We start from the raw sequence: 13,082 nt of genomic DNA, 5'->3' as shown, positions 1-13,082 counted from the left end.
AGATGGATGAAGATAGAAGATGCCGTCTGGATGAAGACTTCTGCCCGCTTGGATGAAGACTTCTTCCGGCTTCGATGAGGACTTCTGCCGCCTGGATGAGAATGGATGTCCGGTCTTCGAAAACTGTAAGTGGATCGTCGGGGGATAGTGTTAGGTTTTTTTAAGGGTTTATTGGGTGGGTTTTATTTTTAGCTTAGGGTTTGGGCATCGTAAAAGAGCTAAATGCCCTTTTTAGGGCAATGCCCATCCAAATGCCCTTTTCAGGGCAATGATTAGCTTAGCTTTATTTAGATATCATTTTATTTGGGGGTTTGGTTGTGTGAGTGGTGGGTTTTACTGTTGGGGGGTGTTTGTATTTTTTTTTACAGGTAAAAGAGCTGATTTCTTTGGGGCAATGCCCCACAAAAGGCCCTTTTAAGGGTCATTGGCAGTTTAGTGTAGGCTAGGTTTTTTTTTATTTTGTGGGGGCTTTTTTTTTTTTTTTTTGTAATTTAGATAATTGTATTTTATTCATTTAATTTTTTTTTAATTTAATTGTGATGTTAGGTTTTAGTGTAAGGCAGGTTAGGTTTTATTTTACAGGTAACTTTATATTTATTTTAACTAGGTAGCTAGTAAATAGTTAATAACTATTTACTAACTAGTCTACCTAGTTAAAATAAAGCAAACTTACCTATGAAATAAAAATAAAACCTAAGATAGCTGCAATATAACTATTAGTTATATTGTAACTAGCTCAGGTTTTATTTTACAGGTAAGTATGTATTTAGTTTTAAAAAAGGAATTATTTAGGTAATAATTGTAAGGTTTATTTAGATTTATTTTAATTATATTTAAGTTAGGGGGTGTTAGGGTTAGGGTTTGATTTAGGCTTAGGGTTACGTTAGGGTTAGGGGTTAATATATTTATGTAGTTATGTGGGAGGCCAGAGGTTTAGGGGTTAATAGTTTAATTTAGTATATTTCGTTGTGGGGGGGCTTGCAGTTTAGTGGTTAATAGGTTTATTATAGCAGCGGTGTGGGCGGACGGCAGATTAGGGGTTAATAATCTTTAAATAGTGTTTGCGATGCAGGAGGGCGGTGGTTTAGGGGTTAATAGGTTTATTATAGTGGCAACGATGTCGGGGAGCGGCGTAATAGGGGATAATACATTTTAATAGTGGCGGTGATGTCCGGAGCGACAGATTAGGGGTTAATAAATTTATTATAGTGTTTGCGATGCCGGAAGGCCACGGTTTAGGGGTTAATAGGTAGTTTATGGGTGTTAGTGTACTTTTTAAAACTTTATTTATGAGTTTTATGGTACAGCTTTGTAACGTAAAACTTATAACTACTGACTTTAGATGGCGGTACGGATCTTGTCAGTATAGAGTGTACCGCTCACTTTTTGGCCACCTAGGCAAACTCGTAATACCTGCGCTATGGAATTCACATTGAAAAAGGACTTTTTTAAAAGTGCGGTACTGATGTTGTGTGACGGTCAAAAAGGTGTGCGGTACACCTATACCTGCAAGACTTGTAATATCGGTGTTAGGGAAAAAGCAGCGTTGTGAAGCATAATGATGCTTTTTCACTCATAACGCAATACTCGTAATCTAACTGAAAGACAGGTAGGTGAAATAAAGTATTACAACAAAATTGCAAAATGTAGCTGTAGAACATCAAGAAGTAAAAAATATTGGCCTAGATTATTTAGTGAGCTCGATATTTAGTTAAGCGCAATGTGAGCGCACTTCCATAGGCTCCAATGGGAGCCTCGTTCTTATGCTGTGAGACATGGCAAAGAACTTAGTGCAGCACAGGGGTAAGTCGCGCAGCATGGGCAGCAAATTTAAAATATATATGTATACATACATATATACAGTATATATATATATATATTTTATTGAAGGTTTAGATGGAATATACAGGTATTTTGATCAAAACAAAAATAAAATATGTACAGTCATTATGTTCTATGACATTAGGCTGATACATAGGCCCATATTTATCAAGCTCCGTACGGTCTAAAGACCGCTGCTCAATAACCCTGTCCACCTGCTCTGAGCAGGCGGACAGGAATCACCGGAAATCAACCCGATCGAATACGATCGGGTTGATTGACACCTCCCTGCTGGTGGCCGATTGGCCGCGAGTCAGCAGGGGGCAGCGTTGCACCAGCAGCTCTTGTGAGCTGTCGGATCAGGTCCGTAAGACCTATGATAAATAGGGGCCATAGGGAAGTCATTACAACTGACACAAGGTGAAGATATACAACAGTATAACCGAAAATCTGAAGAATACCTGTAGAGAAATTAAAAAAAAAAAAACTCTGACCTTCAGTTTTACACCTCCTCTAAACCAGTGGAGCCACTTTTGGACCCCCAAGACAGCGAGTAGTGTAATTACTAGGAGGGTTATATTAATGTAAGGCCACTTTTGGGCCAACAGAACATTATTAAAACACATCAACATAGAATATGGAATATATAGAAAAAGAAAATGGAAGGAGCATCTATCATAAAAATAGCTTGTAACACTGAGTAGGACTCTGGACTCTACGCTGGCTGGCTATAACTAACTAGATAGAAATGTATACTTAACATGGGTGAATCTATCAGGCACTACAGGAGAAGTGTTAGGGCTGCTATATAATAGTAATATAGTAGTAATATGGCGCACTGGGAATCTCTAAAATTGTGAAAGATAGGGTAGGCATATATGAAAACAATGTATATCGAGGGCTACACAGCAACTACTCATACTGGAGCACCTGGTACTGATGTTGGACTCAGAGAATGTATGTTAGAACTGGCAATAAATCTATAGATTAGGGAGTAAAAGTATCTCCTAAACATCATAAACTAATTTTCCAGACTCTTGCCAACGCTCACATGTGACAAAGGAAGAAAATGCAAAGCATATAATACAAGAAATGAAAATTGTAAAACATTTCAATATTTGGACCACACAAAAATAAAGTCACAGTTATTCACAGTACAGTAATTAAACCTTATGATCTAACTATATATGTAATCTCCATAACTAAAATTATAAAGAGTGGAGGGGTTCTATTATAGTGGTAGTGAGTCTACTACAGATAGTCTATAGACCAAAACCCTGAGTTATCCTCTAGGCTCCAAATAGAAATTACCAGCTATAATGGAAAAAGTACCCCTCCCAATGGGTGGTCACCTCTTTTGTGTTATTCAAAGTATAAGGTTAAATAATAATTGGGATAGTTATGAGGGGAATAAAAAGGGCCAGTAAATATGAGTATAATGTTGTCAGAAGGAGATGTGGAGGCGTACAGTAAATCCAATACAAAGTTTTTGGCATATGAATATTTAGTGACGTAACAATATATGGACACCGCAAATTAACAACGTTCAATCACAATCTGTAAAGGAGCATTTACTAGAAATATCGATAATAGGGCACTATTTGATCCTACTGACTATGGGGAACAGAATCAATCAACTATGTAGAGACAAAATACTATAAGTGCAATGTCAAATTTACCATCTATGAAGGTGCTGGGGGGCAGTCTCGGCACTATATTATGAATAAGTAGTGGCTTTCCAAATACATCAGGTCAATCCGTGTGGGTATGGGTATTATGGAGTGAACACACAAGGGTAAACTTGACTGCTAAACGTAAGTGGCTTTAAGTGAAAATAAATCTCTTAGGGTCTATCAACTTAAGGATGTCATCTATTGGGGTAGTGTGTATGCACAAAATGAACCTTGGGTGAGACACTCATATGTCAGACAGCTTTGTAACTTTCCTGTATTAAGCTTAATGGAAGTATAACAAAGCAGCACTATAGCAAACACTGTATCTGATAAGCTACTACATTTGTTTTGCTATGGGTAATCAAGGAGCCCTAGAACTATATTAGCTCAGTGGAATTGTAAAACAACCTATTATTTGGGGGCTAGTGTAGTACCAATCAGTGACTTTAGCTGTTGGCTCTACATTACCAGAACGTTTAGTTCCTATACCCTGTTTATAATTTACATAAAGTGTAGTAGGAGCTGTTAATATTGCTATCTATTTTGAAATATCTGGCCTAAGGGTTTACGGTAAATTAGGTAGGGATCTACCAGCTACCCCGGCCGTAGGCCACTGGTATAGTACCAGAACAATCTACAGGGAGAATAGGAGATAAATTGCAAACTACATATGGAATTTTTAATGAGTGTTCCTCCTTATCAGGTGTTCCTAGCAGGGGATGTAGAGCCAAAGTTCCTGTGAAAAAGAAAACTATTGAAACAATATCTGCTACAGTACTTTTATACTTCTTGTAGAATCTAGGATAGAATATCCATAGTATGAAGTATAGATAAGCTCAAACTATATTACCAGCACATATTATGTGTCCTAACTGATATCCCTTAATCTGATATAGCTGTCAGTGAGATCTATTTTAGATATATGAAAGGCTGTAGAAAAATAAGAGTAACTATTAGCCTCTCTCTGGCAGTGACAAGCTTGGACAGGAGAAATCATTCATATCTAGTATCTTAGTCCTGTGCATATTACATAATGATACTACATGTATACTTTATATAGAGTAATCAAAGGCAGGACCCAAAAAAATGTTTAAACAGTGGGAGAACAAATGTCTATCATCTACAAACAATATTTATATGGTTTTTCTTAGTGAGCCTGGTAGAAACTTACAGAGCTGTGAATGTACGTCAGCCATACACTATAGTGCTAGATTCCGATAGTCACTGGTAATGGTTCAGATTAATGCCATCACTTGAAAATATGAGTGTAAAAACATGTGCTTAAGTACATACATAAGTATTATATGTTGTAGTCCTCCTTAGATCCAGCTCAGTCGCCATCATTAGGATAGGGCTGTCTCAAACAGAAACAAGTTGCATATAGGCCTGTAGAGTGTATTTTATGCCAAGTCCTATTGCAGAAGGTTCAGCCGAACCTGGACTTTCTCCATTCCGATGTAGCAGTTGGCTGATTAGGAAAAAAGTTTTGTAGACTGCTTTTTCCCCAGTGTGGGCCTTTTCCATCTTCTTTAGCGAGGTGTGAGTGAGTAACTGACCCAGACTCTGGTCCTACCATTTTAGTAGGCCATAAGCTTTGATGTGCTATCAATGGGATCAGATGTTTCCCACAGTCCGCTGTTCTGCCTTTGAACTGGGGATTTTAATGGTGAGCGCTGACATAGCCAGCTTGTTGCTCACCTTTTCAGCTGTTAGTAGCAAGCTTCTCTGAGGTATATTGCCAGAACAATCGGTGTAGCTGTCATTGGTATCTTGTAGCTCCTGAGAAAATGCTGATGTACCCTCCTCCTTTAACTTAGATGACAGGTTCAGCGAGAAACACTATTTAATTAACCTGTGGAGTCGCTGGTAATGGTCTTCAAGTAGCGCCAACACCACTTTTTTAAGCTCCTGTCCCTCCATTTCAGGTACTGTATCGGAGATTGACCTTAGGGTTTCGTTATGGAGTCCAGTGTCGCCAGCTATACAGATGGCCCAATGATCACTTATTTGAGTATTTATCCTATTACAGGATATCTTAACCCCAGCAGCCCCAGACCTATGCTTCACTCCTAGCACAGAGTTCACTTCTTGTGATCATCGTACTGCGCAGTCACAGCAAGTTGTAAAATGGCTTCTCAGTCTGTGTAGGAATCTGATGCATAGCTGTCCCGAAGAACATAGGCAGGAGCACAGTCAGATCCTTGACATTGAGCATCTATCAGATCCCAGTTGTGAAGAACCTTTAACCCCTTAATGACCACAATGTACCCTGTATGTCACTGGTCGTTAAGGGATTTTTCAGGACATAATAGCACAAGTCTAGCAAGAACACGTTATTGATGCCCTCCCTCCAGCAGGCTTTGTGGAATAAAGCAGTCTCAACACTGGTGGCAAGACCGCGCTTTAAAACAATCAAGTCCCAAAAAAAGGCCAGTGACATACAGGGTACGTCGCTGGTCCTTAAGGGGTTAAAAATGTATGAAATATTACAGATTTACTATATTTAACTTATAGAAAGTCCTTCAGTCTCCAGGAGCTTCACAAAGACGCGTCTTGCCGCTTTGAGAGCAGGCTCCGCCCCCCAATATACATAAATATTTATGTGTTTATATGTGTATATAAACATATTAACGCATAAATCAAAGAAATTGTCCACTCTTGGGCCTTCATAAAGATATTTCTTCATAATATTGAGGTTATGGAAAAAGGTTACTCACAAACTTTATATTATTATTTTCTAAAGATAATTAATACAGAGATAAAATAAAGATAAGTTATAATTAAACAGAATGTGTCTTTATAAGATCCAGTAGCGGACCTAATGAACAGAGGGCCCTTGTTTTGCCCCCCCCCCCCCCCCAAGTCATCACGAATTTCCATACAATTATATATTTTTTATATATATATATATATATAAATATATATATATATATATATATATATATATATATATATATATATATATATATATATATATATATATATATATATATATATATATATATATATATATATACATACATACATACATACATACACACACACACATCACATTCATCCAAAGATAAACACAGCACTCAACGGATTTTTGAAAGTAAAACCTCACTTTTATTTTGGTCACATTAAAACAACATATTCCCCAAATGTTTTGGTACCAAACAGGCACCTTTCACAATGGGACACTGAAATGCAAAGAGCGCTCTTTACATTTTGACCCTGCACAGCTTCCTGTGAGTGCCAGAGAGCACCCAGGGCTGAGCATGTTGCAGTGTCATGGGATGTTTACCCAGTCCAGTCTGAGAGTGTAGTCCTTTTCCGTGTTTTGTATATGTCTATGGTGATTACATAAGCCTGTGCACTCTTCACTTGTTCCTAGTTTGTTGGATTGAGAGCTTGCATTGTGTGGCTGTTTTAGAGTCTCAGGTTTTGGAAGGGACCTTGACGTGGTACCTGGGCTTGTCCCATTTGTCCAAATGTGGCAACTAACCGTTCCATTTTTGCTTTTAATCTTAGCTGAGAGCTTGTAAGTGAGTGCTGGACTTTCTCTGTGTGTTTATATATATATATATATGTTACCCAATGTAGGTTACTGGCAATGTAATTTGCTCAGTACAAAAATCCTAGAGTCAGTGCTAAAATTCTATCAGTTTCTATGTGGCTACACTTGTTGGCTCAGGGATGGGGTTAGGCTTCCAGGGTCCTTGCCAAAAGCTGCTGTGAAAGGTGAAAGCTTAAAGGTAAACGGCCATGTTTTGGTGTTCAGAAGGAAGGCAACAAAGTGGAAAACAGCTGCACTGGGTGGTGTGAGAGCGAGCTCACAGGCATGGAACAAGAGAAAAAATAAGTGACACGGAGCAAGAGAAAAAAATAATAGTAAATTAACTACTCGCTCACTTTTGCCTCTAGCTCTGTTACTTCCACCCCAGCCCTGGCAATGCTAGCCATCAAATGCAGCCACTGCTCACTGATTAGCTGAGCGTTGACAGGAGACACGCACCTCGCAACATCATTCTGACAACAGCGCACTACGCTCAGCATCTCTGTACGGATGGGCCTGATTGGAGAAGGGGGCTATTGCTGCTTTGCTGCTTGTTGGGCTCCCCTTTGCCCTTGGGCCCCATGCCACCGCGCTGTTTTCACCACCGGTAGTTCCACCCCTTATAAGATTCCTCCTCAACCTTCCCACCTCCATGATCCATCCCAGACAGCTCTCTAACTATCCCGCCTCCTGATGGTCTCTGCTATCATAGGTACTGACATCTGTATATCAGTACCCAGGTAGTACACTTTTATTTATTTATTTTTATTTATTAATACAAAAACTTTGATGTAGTGTAGCGGTCCCCTCACCCTCCCCATCTCCCCTATCCAAGCAATCATTCTGTAGGGCCCCCCTGTCATCCCCATGCTGTAGTGGATTCCTCACTCACTGCCTTCCTCCTAGTAAAAAATGTCCTACAGCACAGTGATCCCTCCCATTCCTCCCCCTCCCGCCCCCCTCTGGCAGTGGGCCGCCCACCTGCCTCCCTCCTTCTCTCCCACACCACCCATGGTGCTATTGCATCCTATACAGAGAGTGACATTGTCTGTATAGGCAATCTGGCTTCATATGGTAAAGGGAGCAAGATCAGTGCTCCCTTACCATATGAAGGCAGGTGGCTTCTGCCTCTAACTGCAGTCTCGGCTGTGTAAGCTGACAGCCAGGACTGCAGCATGAGGCAGAAGGTTGAACGTAGGTACTACGTGAACAGGGTACACTAGGCAAAGTATCCTGTGATGTAGTACCTACATCCATATGGCTTAAGGCCTAGTTTCTTAACCTGTGGTACGTGTACCGCGGGGGTACTTGGGGCATTGGCAAGGTACTCCAAGGACTGGCCTTCACTGTTTTTTTTTTTTTTTCCTGATGTAGCTATTGTAAACATGAAATATCAAAGAAAGCTGTGTTTCTGATTTCTACCCTTGAGTACTCCTAACAGTACAGAGTCTGAGTATTTCCCTACATGGGTTGGATGACTGCTCAATCACTTATTCACCTCAAATTGGTAGAACCTTAGATTCTGGCATTTTAGTGACATATGAGGGCTGGAGTTGAGTTTCACCGATATGAGCAGAGAAAGTGTATTACTGTGACCAAGTGTCACAGAGACAAGTGACAGATAAATGTGCCTCTGTGAAATAGGTAAAGTGCATCATACTGAAGTGTGCCGCAGTAAAACCAGACAGATAAACTGTGTGTGACCTGAGGTAGAGGTAATAGTGTGTATATGTGTGTGACCTGAGGTAGAGGTAATAGTGTGTGTGACCTGAGGTAGCGGTAATGGTTTGTATGTGTGTGTGTGACCTGAGGTAGAGGTAATGGTGTGTGTGACCTGAGGTAGAGGTAATAGTGTGTATATGTGTGTGTGTGTGACCTGAGATAGAGGTAATAGTGTGTATATGTGTGTGTGTGTGACCTGAGGTAGAGGTAATAGTGTGTATATGTGTGTGTGTGTGAGAGATCTGAGGTAGAGGTAATGGTGTGTGTGACCTGAGGTAATGGTGTGTACATGTGTGTGTAACCTGAGGTAGAGGCAAGAGTGTGTATGTGTGTGACCTGAGGTAGAGGTAATGGTGTGTATCTGTGTGTGTGTGTGACCTGAGGTAATGGTAATGGTGTATGTGACCTGAGGTAGAGGTAATGGTGTGTATGTATGTGTGTGTGTGTGACCTGAGGTAGAGGTAATGGTGTGTATGTGTGTGTGTGTGTGACCTGAGGTAGAGGTAATGGTGTGTATATCTGTGTGTGTGTGACCTGAGGTAGAGGTAATGGTGTGTATGTATGTGTGTGTGTGTGACCTGGGGTAGAGGTAATGGTGTGTATGTGTGTGTGTGTGTGACCTGAGGTAGAGGTAATGGTGTGTATCTCTGTGTGTGTGTGACCTGAGGTAATGGTAATGGTGTGTGTGATCTGAGGTAGAGGTAAGGGTGTGTATGTGTGTGTGTGTGACCTGACCTGAGGTAATAGTAATGGTGTGTGTGACCTAAAGTAGAGGTAAGGGTGTGTATGTGTGTGTGTGTGACCTGACCTGAGGTAGAGGTAATGGTGTGTATGTGTGTGTGTCTGACCTGAGGTAATAGTAATGGTGTGTGTGACCTGAGGTAGAGGTAAGGGTGTGTATATGTCTGTGTGTGTGTGTGACCTGAAAATAATGTTATTGACTTTATAACACATCACTTCCATCTATTGCAGTAGTGCTGCATGAAATACTATAATCACACGGCATACTCCCCAATCGATAGGTATTAATATAAACCAAAATATTAATATACATCAATGTTTATCTTACTTTATAGGAAAACCTCGTAAATTTTTAAAAAAAAATGTTATTTACAAAAAAAGTGTTAAAAAAAGTATAATAAGCAATGTAATTGTATAGTGCATACAAATAACAAACCGTACACTCATGCCTACTGTACTCATAATGCTCCAACTCAAATAGCTACATACTTAATTTACTACTTTCACTATTATTCTAGAACTGAAATGGTTATTTTCATATCACACTTTACAAAGTTCTCAATCCAAACACCTGTAATGTAAGTGATATACCATCTGAAGGACCATTGTGCTATTGGTAACTGGTAGGTTTCTGAAAACTTAACAATGGGAAACATGCTGATCTGATAATCTGTGATTTGAAACACCAGTAGTTTTATTTGGGTCCCTGTAGTTGGTCTGAAACATTCTACAAGGACAGGACCCCGCTTCATGTCCTTATGGTTTAAAGCTCACCTAAACTGATACATATTTAATCCTAGTTCACTGCTTATTTTGTGTACATGAAAAGGAGACAGGATATTCATTGTGATGGCCTTACACTTGGTAATTCTTGAATAAACTACATATGACAGATGAGTTCATTGCTAGAAAAGAAAGGTTGTGTTGGCCTTGTATAACACAAGCAAAGCTTCTTCAGCACCATAGGATTTTCCTATTTCATCAAGTTGTCCTTGTTTTATCATGAATGAGGATAATATACATCATATGAGCTTGTTGCAGCTGCTGCCACTCTGTACTTTTACTTCCTAAGTTGTGTTATGTCCAGTTGAATGTGATGCTCAATAGAAAACACAACTTTGCATACAGTATAGTGTAATTTGTTTGTATGGAGGTGTTCTTGCTTTTTGTTTGATAGCATCCATAAACTTAAACTTTAATGTCATCACTTTCCACTATTTAACTTCATGGTAAAAGACAAATTGAATATTTACCATCAATTGATAACCAGAATAGCTTGTCTCTGCAATGTGATGGCTTCAAATCATAAAAGATGAAAAAATGCTATGTAAATGAATGTATGATCATAGCCAGTTTCTATTTTCCAGTATTTATGTATGATGATTACAATGCTCAAGGAGAAAGCCCCTGATATTCAAAGTGCAGCACTTGCCTTGGGTCACTTCTCCAGCTCAAGCACCAGGTCTCCAACGTGGGCTCCCCTTAGCCCTGTTCAATATCTCTACATCAGCTTCACTGTGTCCATACAGTTCACCCTAGTTAGAGCAGGGGGAATGTCCGCTTCTGTTAGGTCCAATAACCGAGTGTGCTAAGATGAGGTCACTTAGGCCCTGATATTCAAAGATTCTCCAGCTTGGAGAGAAATTGTAGTTCAGACTTCACAAAGGCTGAATTTTCAAAAGAAAAAGCGCAGAACTCTCCAGTACTGCGAGATCTCTCTTATTTGATGTATGTGAAGGAGAGACAAGACCAGTCCAATATAGCACTGGATGATATGAGAGTTGTGTTACACTTACACTTTGTGCTTTGTATTTTACATTTACACTTCAGATTGGCTTCTTTTTAGTATTAGTGCATTTAAGCTTTGCACTTTCTCTTTAATCCATTTAAATTTTGATGCAGTGATTTTACACATTCGTATTATGCTTTGTAAGTTTCTGTGTTACTTTAATAAAACAAGCATAGCTATTTTACTCATATTTTAGAAGCATGTGATCTCTTTATGTTATTTATTGTCATCTATTTTTTTTAAGGATTTTAGTATTTTTGTTTTTTTAGATTTATATTTCCTGCAAAAGTTTTTTTTTTGGGCAGCATGTCAATCCATCTAGCCATGTGGGCTGTAGTCGTGATTATAATTTTACATAGCACAAATTGAGTTACAAAATGCATCTTTTCTATAAGGAATATCTTAAAAAACAAACAAACAAAAAAACTACTGCTAATGCATCTACTTTCTTATGGTTTTGTTATTGACAATCACAACTAAAATGCAAAATGGTAATTGAATTTCACTGTAAGGAGCATTTGAAAACAAATTCCTTATTAACAGGGTCCTTTTAAAACATAAGTTATACTGTACACAAAGATATTCAGAACATGCATTAAAAATATACGTATCACTTAAAGGGTAAAACACTTATAGCTGTTACTTCTTTCTTCACAGAAAACCTAGTACAAGGAAATCTTCAAGTAAACTTTATTAAACATACACAACTGCCTCTGAAAATACTGAAGAGCTTCTATTAAAATACACGTCTAGGCGACTTGACGTGTTTTACTCAACCATGAGTTACTTAGAATATGAATGAAAATAGCAATTGAGTGATGGAGCTGTCTTGCAAGAAGGTGTGTTTGAACAGAACAGCCTTCTAAAGTATCAGATTTTGTAACCCTGGCAATTCCTGTAGCCTTATGAGTAGCAAGAGAACTCTCTACAATTTAGTCTCTGCTTCCCTGTATTTGTTCACTTAAGGGGGATTAACAGTAGTACTTACATTTTTTGCAATGCTCCTTAAAGTGATGATAAATACTATCATTTCAAAAACGCTAGAATTTACCAGTGCTAAAAATAAAGGCGACTTTCAGTCATGAAGTATAAAAAATGTCATGCTGAAAGTTCCTTTATTTGCAGCGCGTTTATAACGAGCTGAGCGCCTATGGCCGCCGACAGCAAAACTCCTTTTGTCAGTAGTGTCTACTATTGGCTAAGAGGTGAAAACGTCACCACATTAAAAAAAATTGTGTTTTGCTGTGGGCGGCGAATGGGCGCTCAGCTTGGGATAAATAAAGTCACCTTTATTCGTAGCACTAGCAAATCCTAGTGTGTACCTTGCCTTTCATACCATGATACTGTATTTTTGTTTTGTATTGTTTAACTTTGCACTTTAGAATACCTAATAAAACTGTATTTAAAAAAAAAACATGCACAGAAGTGTAAGATCCTGATTTCTGTTTTTCTTATGTACCAAGTAAAAGCAACATAAAAGAAAAATAGCACTGCGGAATCTGTTGGCGCTCTACAAATAACCAATAATAATAATAATAATAAATGTTTTACAGGATAATGGATTGCCTATTAAAATGTAGTGACCTTTCAAAAAATAGGACATTTATGGGACTTATTCTAAAGGAGCATGACCCCAGTATTCGTCAAGATTCTGACCCCTCACAAATTAAACAATCTCCTTTTTCCAACCCCTTTTCAATAAAAACACAACACCTTTTTAAGGTATAACATTTTGACCACAGGTTCTTTATTAATACAATTACTTGATATTCAACAAATAAAATTAACAGTATAAATA

This window comes from Bombina bombina, chromosome 2, assembly GCF_027579735.1.
Source record: "Bombina bombina isolate aBomBom1 chromosome 2, aBomBom1.pri, whole genome shotgun sequence".
Lineage (NCBI taxonomy): Eukaryota > Metazoa > Chordata > Amphibia > Anura > Bombinatoridae > Bombina > Bombina bombina.
This window is presented reverse-complemented; position numbering follows the sequence as displayed.